Below are 18,032 nucleotides of genomic sequence, written 5' to 3' on the forward strand. Positions count from 1 at the left end.
ATGAGTGAATTTTATAACATTCACAATCTGATGAGCATGAGCTCATGTTCACACCCAGGATAGTGTGTGTGTGCGGATGTGTGTGTGTGTGTGTGCTATCCCAGCATGAGGATTCAGATGTATCACTGGGGAACTATAGGGCCCTGACCCAATCAAAGAAATAGACCAATATGAATAACTTATCAGATTCTCTTGTGACCTCAAACACATACAACTCTCAGGTATGTGAGCTGAGGCAGTGAACTAGTCAATAATAAATCATTCTCCCATCTCCCCACGGACTACTGTTACCAACCTTTCTGTTCATGTCACGTTCTGACCTTTATTTCCTTTGTTTTGTATTTATTTAGTATGGTCAGGGCGTGAGTTGGGGTGGGCAGTCTATGTGTGTTTTTCTATGTTGGGGTTTTGTGTTTCTCCTAACGATGAGCGTTACAGTTCACATATAATACAGATTATTACAGAGGCTCGTGATGGTAGCTAGAACTATAGTTCCCAATTTCCAACTACGAATAAGATGAATTATTCATTATTATTAATATGACAATATGTTAGAAGAATCATTGTATTTCCTATTTATATACAGGTAACTGKCKAAATGTATTATAAACATGATGATAGTCTRGTCTATATAGGTATTGGTTGAAGCTCACTGTTAAATTCAAATCTCCCTACCATCATATATCTAAGCCAATATGACACCAATTTCAAATCAACTTGATTGGACATACACAACTCACTCTCCACCTCTCGTCATGATCCGTTCATCTGTTACCAAGAACCAGTGTTGCCAACTTGTTTAGCGAGTATTCAGACACCTCTAGCGACACATTTTCAYAAAATCGACTAGTGACAAATCTAGCAACTTTTTCTGATGTTCTTGGAGACTGACGTGAAAGCACGTATCGTTCTTACTCTTCTCAACGAGCAGCAGGTGCTGCCGTGGGCCCCACCCCCGTCCCAAAGCACTCACAGGCGGCCCAGTCCTCGCGCAGCAGTTACTCCCAGCTGCAGTCAGAGCAGGAGATGTTCACCCCTCCGCGTCCAGACTGCAAATGAATCGCTCATGCGGGAAGCCGCCGCTGGCTGATCCCGTCCTGGCTTACATTCAGGGCGAGATGTAAATGTAAAATGTTCTTTATCTAAAATAAATCACTGCATTTTACTCACACAGCCTCAGTCACTTACTCACCTTGTCCACTGTGTGTGTGCCTCTCTGTGACATAAGCTAAACATCTAGCTGGCTAGCTCATCATGTCTCAGTCTAAACTGTACACTCCAAAATACAGAAAGGAGTGGGAATCAAACCCTGAATTCAAAGGCTGGTTGAAGCCGTTTATTGGAGATGATACATGGGCATACTGCCGGTATTGTAAGGCTGATTTCTACACCAAACTTAGTGATGTAAAAATACACATGACAACTCAAAAACATACTCAAAAGGCAAAGCCTTATAACAGTTCCACCCAAAACAAGCTGCCATTTATGGTTTWAAAAAATTACTCTYCAAAAAAYYCTGAGACCACCATGGCATTAGCTATCGCTGAACACTGTTCCATGCTGGCATGTGATCACATTGGAGAAGCATGTAGAGCTGCTTTCTCAGACGCCACTGCTGCTACCCACTTTAAAATGCACAGGACAAAGTGCACAGAAATGATTAATGGTGTTCTAGCACCATACTTTCTGAAAAAGTTGCTCGCAGATGTGGGTGACCAGCGTTTCAGCCAACTCCTCGATGAGTCCACGGATGTAAGTGTTTCTAAGTACCTGGGGGTTGTGATAAGGTAATTTACTGATACCAAGCAGACAATTGTATCAACATTTCTGGGGCTTGTTGAGTTGGAGGGAGGAGATGCCAAATCTGTAGCCCGTGCTATTGTGGCTTTCCTAGAGAAGTGTTTCCTAGAGAAGTGTCTCTTAAAAAAGAGAAACTCCTGGGGATAGGGACCGAGAATGCCTCTGTTATGACGGGGATTAACAATGGGGTCCATAAAGTGCTGAAGGAGGAGTATGGCCTAAAATATCTGGTTTTTATTTGCTGTGTGTGCCACTCTCTGCAGCTTGCTGTAAGTCATGCTTCCAATGACACCATCCCCCATAGTGTGGAGTACTTGGTACGAGAGACTTATAACTGGTTTTATGTGTCTCCAAAGCGCAGGGAGGCCTACAAGGCCTTATGAGACCAACTGTGGAGAGAAACCTTTACAGATAACCAAGGTATGTGCCACACTCTCCATTGAACCCGCGGTTTCACACATTTTGGACCAGTGGGAGGAGCTTAGGCTGCATTTCGCAGTCACCAAGTCCAGTGAACACTGCTACATGACTGAGGTTTTATACTCCATGTACAGTGATCCTCAAAACATAATCTGACTATTTTGAAGTCAGTGCTGGGTGAGGTACAGTTGGTTAGCCTGATCAAGTCTGTGAGCAGCAGGGTGCTGAATCCACTGGCAAATGTTGATGTACTTAAAGGGCCAATAGATGGATACATCAGTCCCAAACCGTACCTTGGTTACCTTTTTGAGTCAAAGGCAGCTGAGCTCCACCTTGCGCCTGAGGATGAAAACAATGTCCGAAAGCGGTGTGTAGCCTTCACCATCTCCCTCACTAATGAGTTGAGGGTGAGACTGTCGGACAACATCGAAGCATTGCATTACATGTCAGTTTTCAATGTGGAGGAAACTAAAGCACAATAAGAGCCCTCGAGAAATAGAAAATTAGCCAAGCTCCTTGGCTACTCCCCTGCAGAGATAGACAAGATTTCCCAGTAATGGCGTGCCATCCATCTTAGTAAATGGAATGAGCCAAAAAACACACTGGGCTTCTGGAGTGAGATTTGGAAGTTCAGGGATGCAGCTGATATCAACCCGTTTCAAGAACTTGCCATGGCTGCTGTGTCTGTGTTGTCCTTGCCACACTCGAATGCTGAAGTCGAGAGAGTATTCAGCCAGATGAGTGTGGTAAAAAGCAAGCTTAGAAGTCAGATGTCCTTGCAGACTCTTAACTGCATCCTGTACATTCGATATGGACTGAAGCTGTCTGGTGAGGCTTGCTATGAGCACCAGCTGTCTGATAATGTTTTGGAGCTTTTTGGCACATCAGCTGCTTACTCATTTAAGTCAGCTCCCTCAGTTGCTGAACCTGCCATAGAGAGCCTTGACCAAAATGACGATGACCCACTCTTTCTGAGAGCCAGCACAGCCTGTGTGTGTGTGGAGGGGGGTCTGGAAAACCCCCAAATTAATCTGAATTAGGGCCAGACTTGTTACCATAATTTTCTCACATTGCAATTGACAGTTTTTTCTATTGTCTCTTTTTGGTTAATTTAGATTGTTAATGTAGATTGTATACAAAAAAATGTAAAAATGTTATGGTTAAAAATGTTAATGTTTTACTGTGACTTGTTGTAGGCTCCTAAGTGGACCATAAGGTTAAAAACCAAACCAAATTAAGGAAACTAAACAAAAAAATAAAAAAATAAAAAATAAACTAAGTAACTCTGCCAGAGTGTCTCTTTTGGGTCACTTCTGCCAGTCCCAAGCCCGGATAAAGGAGGAGGGTTGGAATTGTGACATAAAACAAACAAGAATCAACAGAAGAAAGTTCATTTGTAGTTCTAAACATATTTAGGGTGTTTTTTACTCACTTTTAGTCTCTCCCACGACGTTATTCCTCTCTCCTACAGCGTCCATCACAATTGCGTAAATTGGGTGATGACGTCATTTAGCGACTTCTAGTGACTTTTAGGACAGCCAATAGCTACTTCCTTACTGAGGAGTTAGCAACACTGCCAAGAACCACATACCAGATTTTTTTTTAACATTGTCATTAGCAATTTTGTATTTCTTGTGGCTACCTAGCTCAAATTCTAGAAGTCGGATTAAAAGCGAGACTATAGCGTCCATAAAGTGACCATTGAATTTAAACAATGTCGTATAGGCTAAGTTTGTAGGTGCAACAGTTTTTATGAAATGTATCATTTATCACGTGCACATTTCTGTCAGTTAGAAAACAATGATGTGCCAACTTTTTGGAACATTTCTAATCAATGCTAACATATTTTCAGATGAATCTCAGAGTGCTCAGCAACTCGCCAACACAAACAGGTCGCCGCCTTTATCAGCCAGGCAGCAAGCCATGATAAGAAGTGATTGAGGACAAACCTAAGCTACTATAGATAGCTATATGTTGGTATTCAAGATTAGGTTCATCAATATATGCACACAGATAATTGTCCAACATGAAAAATGGGTTGGTTGTTATTAGTGAGCTGAATGTGGTTTTGTTTTGATTAGCTAATGTTAGTTAGCTAGCCAGCAGCTGTAACGTTAGATAACGTAACATTATGCTGCAGAATAAGTTACCTGTCAGATGAGAACTAATGTTGGCTAGCTAGCTAACCAACAAGCGAGGAAAGCTACCTACCTATATTTTGCCTGGGAAGGTTTTTTATAAGGCTGAAATCATCTGTGTAAACAAACAGATAAGCTAGCTAATGTCCTTGCCTGCTATAGCCAGTTAGCTAGCCAGCAAAAACTCAATGTTGACAATAACTTAGCTAGCTATATTCCACAAAGCATAACTAGCTAAGTAAAGTTCATAGTCAACACCAACATTTGTCTGGCAGTAACTTATATCCCACACAGCTAATTTATAATACATTGTGCAATGGGCATTGCTCATCTAACGTTAGCTACTCCATAAAGTAAAATTGGCTTACTTGCTAACGTTACATGTACAAACAGATTTCAACTTATAACAGCTGCTTGCTAGCTAGCTTGCTCATTTAACGTTAGCTAACGTTACAGACCTTACCTTATGCATTGATTCAGTACGCGCCCTCCTCTCTCAATGCAATTATCTTCCTGTCATTATAATCCAAATTTGCACTGACTGATCAAATTTGCACTGACTGTCAAATTACTTTTCAGTGTGTTCACAAAAATCTGAATTTGCCACATGTGCACCCAGTTAAAACCTGCTATTGCAACCGAATCTGAGCGCAATTTAAAGAAAATGCTTGCTAACCTGGTTAGAGCTAACTCTATATATGACCTAATTGAAATGATACTGTTTTCAACACATCAACTGTTTAAGACAATTTATGTTTGAGCAAGCAAGATAAATACACGTCCAATCAGTACTGAGTGAGTGAATGAACAACCAAAACATTGTGCAACAAAAGCTTCCAGGCGCATGTCCACAATCCGCCACTCTGCCATACAGCACTGTTTCCCTGGGCAGTACTGTAGGGATGGCATGATTCTCATGGATGAGGGCAACGACCTCTTTCTTTCTTGAGAGTCTGAGAGCTGGTCTCTCCTCCGTTCTAGCGAGACGGATGCAGTAGTACTTACCAGCCCACTCACTGCCTCTTGCCTGCCACTCCACGAACCCAAAGGCTCTTTTAAGAGCCACATATACACTAAAGAGAATGGTCAAACTGTGTCCTCAGTTCCAAAGACGGTGACGCTAACCGTTGCTCTACGGACTTTGTTATAAGCACATCAACTTGACACTATTTATATGGACAGTCTGGCCTATTTAACTGGACATTCTGATGATGACAGGAGTTGTCTTGATGATCCACAGCGTTATGCAGGCTTTTCTGATCAAGCCCAGTGCTACAACACCTGATTCTACTACTCAGCTGTTCATCGAGACCATGAATAGTAGAATCAGGTGTGGTAGAACTGGGCTTGAACAACAAAGCCTGCATAAACTTGGAGCTGGTCAAGAGCAGTTGTGGCCATCCCTGAATTGTATTTACAAAGTTGACTGTACATTTTGTTGTAAATTTCATATTTAGTTATAACTCACTTTTGTTTACAGGTAGTGTAGTACTAGGCCTTTCTTCAGTAAACTATAAGGTACAGTTTCATGTAATTAGTTCATGTGTACATGTTGATTATGTGTGTATTTTCCAGGAGGTTGTTCGATTGTCTTAAAATCTAAGTAACATGATAAAAAAAAATCCCCATCAAAATCTGTCAGTTTAAGCTATAAATTTAAAGTCCATTTAAAGTCCATCCCTCTGAAGAGTAGGAAATAGTCTGTTTGAGAAGGTTTGAAACAAAAGAAACAAAGATGTTGGTGGGAAAGGGGGGAGAGAGATATAATGAGAGAAAGAGAGATGGAGAGAGTTAAAGAAACAACAGAAAGGAAATAGAAGAGAGAGAGCTGAGCGAGAAAGAGAGAGAGAGAAAGAGATCTGACACTGAGAGAGAGAAAGCTGAAAGTGGGGGAGAGAGAGAAAGTGAGAGAAGGCCCTTGAGCTCTCATAAAACTAGTGGTGCAGTAATCATGGTCTGTCTGTCTGATGGCTATTTGTACACTAGGTGGCACCATAAAACCACCAGAGACATGACTGGAATTTTAAACAGCTGAACTCTCCATAGACATACATCATTGACTCTCTCGCAGCGGCGCTGTAGCATACCCTACACCAAGGGCGGGGCAAAGTATTACCTGCCGGGCACTTCAATACGACTTGCGAGACATTAAAAAAAAAATGTTTTAAACATGATTATTTCTTCCCAATTTTGTGGTATCCAATTGATAGATACAGTCTTTTCCCATCGCTGCAACTCCGGTACGGACTCGGGAGAGGCAAAGGTCAATAGCCGTGCATCCTCCGAAACACGACGCAGCCAAGCCGCACTGCTTTTTGACACAATGCCCGCTTAACCCAGAAGCCAGCCGCACCAACGTGTCGGAGGAAACACCGTACACCTGGCGACCGTGTCAGCGTGCATGCGCCCGGCCCGCCACAGGCGTCTGTAGAGCACAATGGGACAAGGAAATCTCAGCCTGCCGAACCCTCTCCTTACCCGGCCGACGCTGGGCCAATTGTGCACCACCTCATGGGTCTCCCAGTCACAGCCAGGTGTGACACAGCCTGAGATCGAACCCGGGTCTGAAGTGACGCCTCAAGCACTGCGATGCAGTGCCTTAGACTGCTGCACCACTTGGGAGGACCCCACAAATTGATTTTAACAAACAATTAGTCCCCCCAAAAATGTGGCCCTCCGTTGAATTTCAAAATCACGATGTGGCCCTCGAGCCAAAAGGTTTTCCAACCCCTGCCCTACACTAAAACCCTTCACAGTTTGAATGGAACCCTAAAGGCTGCCTACAGACATAGGTCTATGCAGCAGCAATACATACAACTAAACTCAGCAAAAAAAGAAACGTCCCTTTTTTCAGGACCCTGTCTTTCAAAGATAATTTGTAAAAATCTAAATTTCTTCACAGATCTTCAATGTAAAGGGTTTAAACACTGTTTCCTATGCCTGTGCAATGAACTATAAACAATTAATGAACATGCACATGTGGAACGGTCGTTAAGACACTAACAGCTTACAGACGGTAGGCAAATAAGGTCACAGTTATGAAAACTTAAGACACTAAAGAGGCCTTTCTACTGACTCTGAAAAACACCAAAAGAAAGATGCCCAGGGTCCCTGCTCATCTACGTGAACYTGCCTTAGGCATGCTGCAAGGAGGCAGATGTGGCCAGGACAATAAATTGCAATGTCCGTACTGTGAGACGCCTACGACAGCGCTACAGGGAGACAGGACAGACAGCTGATTGTCCTCACAGTGGCAGACCACGTGCAACAACACCTGCACAGGATTGGTACATCTGAACATCACACCTGCGGGACAGGTACAGGATGGCAACAACAACTGCCCGAGTTACACCAGGAACGCACAATCCCTCTATCAGTGCTCAGACTGTCCGCAATAGGCTGAGAGAGGCTGGACTGAGGGCTTGTAAGCCTTTTGTAAGGCAGGTCCTCACCAGACATCACCGGCAACAACATCGCCTATGGGCACAAACCCACTGTCGCTGGACCAGACAGGACTGCCAAAAGTGTTCTTCACTGATGGGTCGCGGATTTGTCTCACCAGGGGTGATGGTTGGATTTGCGTTTATCGTCGAAGGAATGAGCATTACACCGAGGCCTGTACTCTGGAGCGGGATCGATTTGGAGGTGGAGGGTCCATCATGGTCTGGGGCGGTGTGTCACAGCATCATCGGACTGAGCTTGTTGTCATTGCAGGCAATGATGTGGTACCCTTCCTGCAGGCTCATCCTGACATGACCTTCCAGCATGACAATGCCACCAGCCATACTGCTCGTTCTGTGCGTGATTTCCTGCAAGTCAGTGTTCTGCCATGGTCAAAATCGAAGAGCCGGATCTCAATCCCACTGAGCACATCTGGGACCTGTTGGATCGGAGGGTGAGGGCTAGGGCCATTCCCCCAGAAATGTCCGGGAACTTGCAGGTGCCTTGGTGGAAGAGTGGGGGTAACATCTCACAGCAAGAACTGGCAAATCTGGTGCAGTCCATGAGGAGGAGATTCACTGCAGTACTTAATGCAGCTGGTGGCCAAACAGAGACTGACTGTTACTTTTGATTTTGACCCCCCCCCCCCCCCCCCTTTGTTCAGGGACACATTATTCCATTTAGTGTTAGTCACATGTCTGTGGAACTTGTTCAGTTTATGTCTCGGTTGTGGAATCTTGTTGTGTTCATACAAATATTTATACATGTTAAGTTTGCTGAAAATAAACGCAGTTGGCAGTGAGAGGACATTTCTTTTTTTTGCTGAGTTTATTATGCATGTAATCCCTTATGGAAAAACGACATGAATTCTTGTGTGAAGTTCATGTGATAACATGAAACTGCACGTGACAACATGTGAGAACATGTGAGAACATGATCTCATGTTAAAGAAATGTGACAACTTGGGGATGCAAAATTTCAACATGTGATACCATTWAACTGAAATCATATGTTTTTGGAAAACTTCACGTGATATTTCATGTGAAAACGTGTTTTTGGAACCTTTCACACCTTGCTCAAGGACACATCAACAGATTTTTCACCTTGTTGACTCGGTTATTCAAACCAGCGACCTTTCAGTTACTAGTCCAACGCTTGAACCGCTAGGCAAATGATGTGCAAGCATGTGTTTTTGGACCACTTCACATGAGATATTGAGAGGATTTGATTATCTGGCATGGGTTGCCCCGGTGGGAGTAGTTTATACCAAGTGATTGCATAAGTTTTAGAACCAGGCTGACTCCCGGGTGTGAGCCAGGTGCCCCGTTCAAAGCCCATGGCGAAGTTGGCTCAAAGCAAAAGTGATGTAGGTTACGCATGTGGAAAAATAAGTATAATTCTGTGTTTTTACATGCAAAAGGGATTAATTTTGACAAAAATGCTTTATCTGCCTTAGCAATGAAAACTAGTTTGAGAATTCAATCATATATTTTATGGAAAATATATGTTTTATGCTTCTGAACGGTGCACCACATTGCCTTGTTGACAAGATGACCGAGCGGAGAAGATTACTGTTCCATTTGAGAAGGGAGCTCCTCCCTCAACGCTTTTGCCTGTTCACATCACGGCCATAGCCGGGTGCACCGTGGCTCATGTTAATAGAATTTCCTCTATGTTGTCACATGTTTAGATTCATCAAATCAAAGCAAATTTTATTTGTCATATGCGCCGAATACAACCTTACAGTGAAATGCTTATTTACAAGACCTTAAGCCCTTAACCAACAGTTCAGTTTTAAGAAAAATACCTAAAAAAATAAAAAATAAAGTAACAAATAATTAAAGAGCAACAGTAAAATAACAATAGCCAGGCTATATACAGGAGGTACCAGTACAGAGTCAATGTGTGGGGGCACCGGTTAGTCAAGGTAATTGAGGTAATATATACATGTGGGTGGAGTTATTAAAGTGACTTATACATAGATAATAACAGAGAGTAGCAGCAGCGTAAAAGGGGGGGGGGCAATGCAAGTACACTTTAGCTCAGTGCGGATGTTGCCTGTAATCCATGGCTTCTGGTTGGGACGAAATCATTGATGCACTTATTGATGAAGCCAGTGACTGATGTGGTGTACTCCTCATTGCCAAGCAAAACAGTCCTGTAGCTTAGCATCTGCTTCATCTGACCACTTTTTTATTGATTGAATCACTGGTGCATCCTGCTTTAATTGTTGCCTGTAAGCAGGAATCAGGAGGGTAGAATTATGGTCAGATTTGCCAACTTGAGGGCGAGGGAGAGCTTTGTACACGTCTCTGTTTGTGGAGTAAAGGTGGTATAGAGTTTTTTTCCCTCTGGTTGCACATTTAACATGTTGATAGAAATGAGGTAAAACAGATTTAAGTTACCCTGCATTAAAGTCCCCGGCCACTAGGAGCGCCGCCTCTGGATGAGTATTTTCCTGTTTGCTTATGGCAGTATACAGCTCATTGAGTGCGGTCTTAGTGCCAGCATCTGTCTGTGGTGGTATGTAGACAACTACAAAAAATACAGATGAAAACTGTTTTGGTAGATAGTGTGGTCTACAGCTTATCATGAGATACTCTACCTCAGACGAGCAAAACCTTGAGACTTCCATAGATATCGTACAACAGCTGTTGTTTACAAATATACATAGACTGCCACCCCTTGTCTTACCAGAGGCTGCTCTTCTATCCTGCTGATGCAGTGTATAACCCATCAGCTGTATGTTATTCATGTTGTCGTTCAGCCACGACTCAGTGAAACATAAGATAATACAGTTTTTCAGGTCCCGTTGGTAGGATATACAGTTGAAGTCGGACGTTTACATACACCTTAGCCAAATACATTTAAACTCAGTTTTTCACAATTCCTGACATTTAATTCAAGTAAATATTCCCTGTCTTAGGTCAGTTAGGATCACCACTTTATTTTAAGAATGTGAAATGTCAGAATAATTGTAGAGAGAATGATTTATTTCAGATATATTTTCTTTCACCACATTCCCAGTGGGTCAGAAGTTTACATACACTCAGTTAGTATTTGGTAGCATTGCCTTTAAATTGTTTAACTCAGGTCAAATGTTCCGGGTAGCCTTCCACAAGCTTCCCACAATAAGTTGTGTGAATTTTGGCCCATTCCTCCTGACAGAGCTGGTGTAACTGAGTCAGGTTTGTAGGCCTCCTTGCTCGCACACGCTTTTTCAGTTCTGCCTACAAATTGTCTATATGTTTGAGGTCAGGGCTTTGTGATGGCCACTCCAATACCTTGACTTTGTTGTCCTCAAGCCATTTTGCCACAACTTTGGAAGTATGCTTGGGGTCATTGTGTTATGCAGGTGAATGAGGACCCAAAAGCGACGTAATAGAAACAGAGTCTTTATTCCAGTATCAAACAAACAATGATTCTCCTGGATATATCAAAGGTAAATCCAAAACAGGAAACTGAAATCCTCTCGTCAAGTAGAGAGGAACGACAGGAGACGCGACCACAGACTGCAGGTCGCTTCAGGAAGGCACAGGCCGTAGCTGACATAGACACCTGCCACACCAGCAGCATCTGAAGAAGGCAAAAAACACGACAGGGCGGAACAAGGACACAGGAACAGCAAACATCAAACAAGAATCCGACAAGGACAGAAGCGAAAACAGAGGAGAAATAGAAATAGGGACTCTAATCAGAGGGCAAAATAGGGGACAGGTGTGAAAGAGTAAATGAGGTCGTTAGAGAATGAGGAACAGCTGGGAGCAGGAACGGAACGATAGAAGAGAGAGAGCTGGGAGAGGGAGAGAGAGGAGGAGGAGAGAGAGAGAGAGGAGAGAGAAAGAGGGAAAGAACCTAATAAGACCAGCAGAGGGAAGCACAGGACAAGACATGATGATCAAAGACAAAACAGACAGTACCCCCCACTCACCGAGCGCCTCCTGCGCACTCGAGGAGGAACCCTGCGGGCAACGAAGGAATCATCAATCAACGAACGGTCCAGCACGTCCCGAGATGGAACCCAACTCCTCTCCTCCAGGACCGTAACCTCCCATCCACTATACTGTGACACTCCCCGAACGCATGTCTAATTCCGTACCTTGTAATAGAGCGCCCTCGACAAGCGACGTGGCCGGGCGGGGGAGGGAAGCTAGACCACCGGTGCGTAGCTGCGGAGAGGGAAAAGGCTTGACAAGCAAAGAGCACATGGAAGACAGGTAGGAAACGCGAACGACGAAGATGGCGGGCGGAAGAAGACAGTTCGCACAGCGACAGGATTGACGACCTGAGAGACACGAGAACGGACCAATACCGCGGAGTCAACTTGCGAGAAGCTGTCGTAAGGGAAGGTTACGAGTGGAAAGCCACACTCTCTCTGACGCGGACAATACCTAGGACTCTTAATCCTACGTTTATTGGCGGCTCTCACAGTCTGCGCCCTGTAACGGCAAAGTGCAGACCTGACCCTCCTCCAGGTGCGCTCACAACGTTGGACCAAAGCCTGAGCGGGAGGAACGCTGGACTCGGCGAGCTGGGACGAACAGAGGAGGCTGGTACCAAGACTACTCTGAAGACGGGGATCCCGGTAGCAGACGAAGGAAGCGAGTTGTGAGCGTACTCAGCCCAGGGAGCTTTCTGCCCAAGACGCAGGTTTCGAAACGAAAGGCTGCGTATATGCGACCAATCGACTGATTGGCCCTTTCTGCTTGACCGTTAGACTGGGGATGAAACCCGGAAGAGAGACTGACGGAAGCACCAATCAAACGACAGAACTCCCTCCAAAACTGTGACGTGAATTGCGGACCTCTGTCTGAAACGGCGTCTAACGGGAGGCCATGAATTCTGAACACATTCTCAATGATGATTTGTGCCGTCTCCTTAGCGGAAGGAAGCTTAGCGAGGGAATGAAATGTGTCGCCTTAGAGAAACCTATCGATAAACGTAAGAATCACAGTCTTCCCCGCAGACGAAGGCAGACCGGTAATAAAGTCTAAGGCGATGTGAGACCATGGTCGAGAAGGAATGGGAAGCGGTCTGAGACGACCGGCAGGAGGAGAGTTACCTGACTTAGTCCTGCGCGCAGTCCAACAAGCAGCCACGAAACGGCGCGCGTGTCCCGCTCCTGAGTAGTAGGCCACCAAAACCGCTGGCGAATAGAAGCAAGCGTACCCGAACGCCGGGGTGGCCAGCTAACTTGGCAGAGTGAGCCCACTGAAGAACAGCCAGACGAGTAGAGACAGGAACGAACAGAAGGTTACTAGGACAAGCGCGCGGCGACGCAGTGTGAGTGAGTGCTTGCTTTACCTGTCTCTCAATTCCCCAGACAGTCAACCCGACAACACGCCCTTCAGGGAGAATCCCCTCGGGTCGGTAGAAGCCACAGAAGAACTAAAGAGACGGGATAAGGCATCAGGCTTGGTGTTCTTATTTCCCGGACGATAGGAAATCACGAACTCGAAACGAGCGAAAACAAAACGCCCAACGAGCTTGACGTGCATTAAGTCGTTTGGCAGAAACGGATGTACTCAAGGTTCTTATGGTCAGTCCAAACGACAAAAGGGACGGTCGCCCCCTCCAACCACTGTCGCCATTCGCCTATGGCTAAGCGGATGGCGAGCAGTTCGCGGTACCCACATCTAGTTGCGTCCGATGGCGACAGGCGATGAGAAAAGTAAGCGCAAGGATGGACCTTATCGTCAGACTGGAAGCGCTGAGACGAATGGCTCCCACGCCCACCTTGAAGCGTCAACCTCGACAATGAATTGTTTAGTGACGTCAGGAGTAACAAGGATAGGGCGGGATTAAAACGCTTCTTGAGGAGATCAAAGCTCCCTGGCGGAACCGGACCACTTAAGCAAGTCTTGACAGAAGTCAGAGCTGTGAGAGGGGCAGCCACTTGACCGAAATTACGAATGAAACGCCGATAGAAATTAGCGAAACCGAGAAAGCGCTGCAACTCGACACGTACTTAGGAACGGGCCAATCGCTGACAGCCTGGACCTTAGCGGATCCATCTGAATGCCTTCAGCGGAAATAACAGAACCGAGAAATGTGACAGAGGAGACATGAAAGGCGCACTTCTCAGCCTTCACAGAGAGACAATTCTCTAAAAGGCGCTGGAGTACACGTCGAACGTGCTGAACATGAATCTCGAGTGCGGTGAAAAAATCAGGATATCGTCAAGGTAAACGAAAACAAAAATGTTCAGCATGTCTCTCAGTACATCATAACTAATGCCTGAAAGACAGCTGGAGCATTAGCGAGACCGAACGGCAGAAACCGTATTCAAAATGCCCTAACGGAGTGTTAAACGCCGTTTTCCACTCGTCCCCTCTCTGATGCGTACGAGATGGTAAGCGTTACGAAGGTCCAACTTAGTAAAGAACCTGCTCCCTGCAAAATCTCGAAGGCTGACGCATAAGGGGAAGCGGATAACGATTCTTAACCGTTATGTCATTCAGCCCTCGATAATCCACGCAGGGGCGCAGAGTACCGTCCTTCTTCTAACAAAGAAAAATCCCCTCCGGCGGGAGAGGAAGAAGGCACCACGGTACCGGCGTCGGAGAACAGACAGATAATCCTCGAGAGCCTTACGTTCGGGAGCCGACAGAGAGTATAGTCTACCCCGAGGGGGAGTGTCCCCGGAAGGAGTCAATACAACAATCATACGACCGGTGAGGAGGAAGGGAGCTGGCTCTGGACCGACTGAAGACCGTGCGCAGATCATGATATTCCTCCGGCACTCCTGTCAAATCACCAGGTTCCCCTGAGTAGGGGGACAGAAGACACAGGAGGGATAGCAGACATTAAACACTTCACATGACAAGAAACGTTCCAGGATAGGATAGAATTACTAGACCAATTAATAGAAGGATTATGACATACTGCCAGGGATGACCCAAAACAACAGGTGTAAAAGGTGAACGAAAAATCAAAAAGGAAATGGTCTCACTGTGGTTACCAGATACTGTGAGGGTTAAAGGTAGTGTCTCACATCTGATACTGGGAGAAGACTACCATCTAAGGCGAACATGGGCGTGGGCTTCCCTAACTGTCTGGAGGAAGTCATGTTTCCGAGCCCATGCTTCGTCCATAAAAAAACCCTCAGCCCCAGAGTCTATCAAGGCACTGCAGGAAGCAGCCGAACCGGTCCAGCGTAGATGGACCGACAAGGTAGTACAGGACTTGATGGAGAGACCTGAGTAGTAGCGCTCACCAGTAGCCCTCCGCTTACTGATGAGCTCTGGCTTTTACTGGACATGACATGACAAAATGTCCAGCAGAACCGCAATAGAGGCAAAGGCGGTTGGTGATTCTCCGTTCCCTCTCCTTGAGTCGAGATGCGAATAACTCCCAGCTGCATGGGCTCAGTCTCTGAGCCGGTGGGAGGAGATGGTTGAGATGCGGAGAGGGGAACACCGTTAACGCGGAGCTCTCTCACCGAGCTCGGTGACGAAGATCTACCCGTCGTTCTATGCGGATGGCGAGGGCAATCAAGAGTCCCGCTGAAGGAACTCCCGGAGAGATCTCATCCTTAACCTCAGCGTGGAGTCCCTCAGAAAACGAGCGAGCAACGCCGGCTCGTTCCAGTCACTGGATGCAGCAAGAGTGCGAAACTCTATAGAGTAATCCGTTATGGATCGATCACCTTGACATAGGGAAGCAGGGCCCTGGAAGGTCCTTCCCAAAAACATCGAACAAAAACCGTATCATCTCCTCTTTAAAGTTCTGATAAACGTAGAACACTCAGCCCTGCCTCCCAGATAGCTGTGCCCCACTCCGAGCCCACCAGTAAGAGTGATATGACGTAAGCGATCGAGCTCTCTCTCTTGAGTATGTGTTGGGCTGGAGAGAGAACACAATATCACACTGGGTGAGAAAGGAGCGACACTCAGTGGGCTTGCCCAGATAACATGGTGGGTTATTAAACTAGAGTTCGGAGACTCGGAAGACCAGGAAGTAGCTGGTGGCACGAGACGAAGACTCTTAAACCGTCCTGAGAGATCGGAGACCATGAGCGGACAGGGTCTCAACGGCATGACGAGCAGCAGACATTCCTGCTCGTGTCTGCCGAGCATTGTCCCTGGATCGCTCGGCAGAGCAGTTGCGGAATCCGTAGTCGCTGGTCCATTCTTGGTCGGATTCTTCTGTTATGCAGTGAATGAGGACCCAAAAGCGACGTAATAGAAACAGAGTCTTTATTCCAGTATCAAACAAACAATGATTCTCCTGGATATCAAAGGTAAATCCAAAACAGGAACTAAATCCTCTCGTCAGTAAGAGAGGACGACAGGAGACGCGACCACAGACTGCAGGTCGCTTCAGGAAGGCACAGGCCGTAGCTGACATAGACACCTGCTCACACGCAGCATCTGAAGAAGGCAAAAACACGACAGGGCGGAACAAGGACACAGGAACAGCAAACATCAAACAAGAATCCGACAAGGACAGAAGCGAAAACAGAGGGAGAAATAGGGACTCTAATCAGAGGGCAAAATAGGGGACAGGTGTGAAAGAGTAAATGAGGTCGTTAGGAGAATGAGAAACAGCTGGAGGCGAGAACGGAACAGTAGAGAAGAACGAGAGGGGAGAGGGAAGAGAAGGAAGGAGGAGAGAGAGAGAGAGAAAGAGGGAAAGAACCTAATAAGACCAGCAGAGGGAAGCACAGGGACAAGACATGATGATCAAAGACAAAACATGACACATTGTCCATTTGGAAGACCCATTTGCGACTAAGCTTTAACTTCCTGACTGACGTCTTGAGATGTTGCTTCAGCATATCCACATAATTGTCCTCCCTCATGATGCCATCTATTTTGTGAAGTGCACCAGTCCCTCCTGCAGCAAAGCACACCCACAACATGATACTGCCACCCTCCGGCGCCATCTTCTTACAGACGTGTTTAATACGTTTTATGTACACACTTTATTTTATGTACACACCATGTCATCACATGTTGCTTTACATGTTGTCACGTTATCACATTACCTTCTCATGAGATCACATGTAATCACGTGAAACACGTAATCACATAAAATGAATGTGGTTTTTCCATAAGTACCAGGTTAGGATTTTCTGAAGACATTTGTTTTACAAGTCATCAGGATATCCCGTGATGGTCCTAGATGGTATCAAACTGTCACGATCGTCTAAGGGAGGAGACCAAAGCGCAGCGTTGTGAGCGTACATACTTATTTTTATTAAACTAAGAACACTTAACAAACTAACAAAACAACAACACAAAGAACGTGACGCCAACGTTGTGCTCCCAGGCAACTACACATGGACAACTACCCACAAATGCAGGTGGGAAAAAGGCTACCTAAGTATGGTTCTCAATCAGAGAAAACGATAGATAGCTGTCCCTGATTGAGAACCACACCCGGCCCAACACATAGAAATACAAAATCATAGAACATAGAACATAGAATGCCCACCCAAATCACACCCTGACCAAACCAAAATAGAGACATAAAAAGCTCTCTAAGGTCAGGGCGTGACACAAACCATCCCAAACCATCATAAATAAAGTGATGGTATGACGGTGTTAAAGTGAGGTACGCTCTACAGTACATCTAAAATATGACCCCACCTGGGATTTGAACTTTTTTTTTCTTGAGCGTATTTTTAACAAAGCTGAGATTTCCTTTGAAGTCCAAAGTGTAGGAATACAGGTGAAATCAGTCATTGACAGAGATATGGTGGCATAGCATGAAGTTCAGAATGGCAAGTTCAAATCCCTGGTTAGGACATAATGATTAATAATTACTGCACAAATAAACATYCACAATGTAGTCATGTGTGTACTATATGCAGTGGTAGAAAAAGTACCCAATTGTCATACTTGAGTAAAAGTGAAGATACCTTCATAGAAAATGACTCAAGTAAAAGTGAAAATCACCCAGTAAAATACTACTTGAGTAAAAGTCTAAAAGTATTTTGTTGTAAATATACTTAAGAATCAAAAGTAAATGTATTTGCTAAAATACACTTAAGTATCAAAAGTAAAAGTACAAGTATTAATAATTTCAAATTCCTTCTATTAAGAAAACCAGTCGGCTACATGTTCTATTTATTTTTAGCCAGGGGCACGCTCAGACAACTCTCAGACATAAAAAAAATATTAACAAAAAATAAATATATATATCTAAAAATTGAAAAAATTGAAAACTCTCAAGACATAATTTACAAATGTGTTTAGTGAGTCTGCCAGATCAGAGGCAGTAAGGATG

The sequence above is a fragment of the Salvelinus sp. IW2-2015 genome, linkage group LG20 (assembly GCF_002910315.2).
Source record: "Salvelinus sp. IW2-2015 linkage group LG20, ASM291031v2, whole genome shotgun sequence".
NCBI lineage: Eukaryota > Metazoa > Chordata > Actinopteri > Salmoniformes > Salmonidae > Salvelinus > Salvelinus sp. IW2-2015.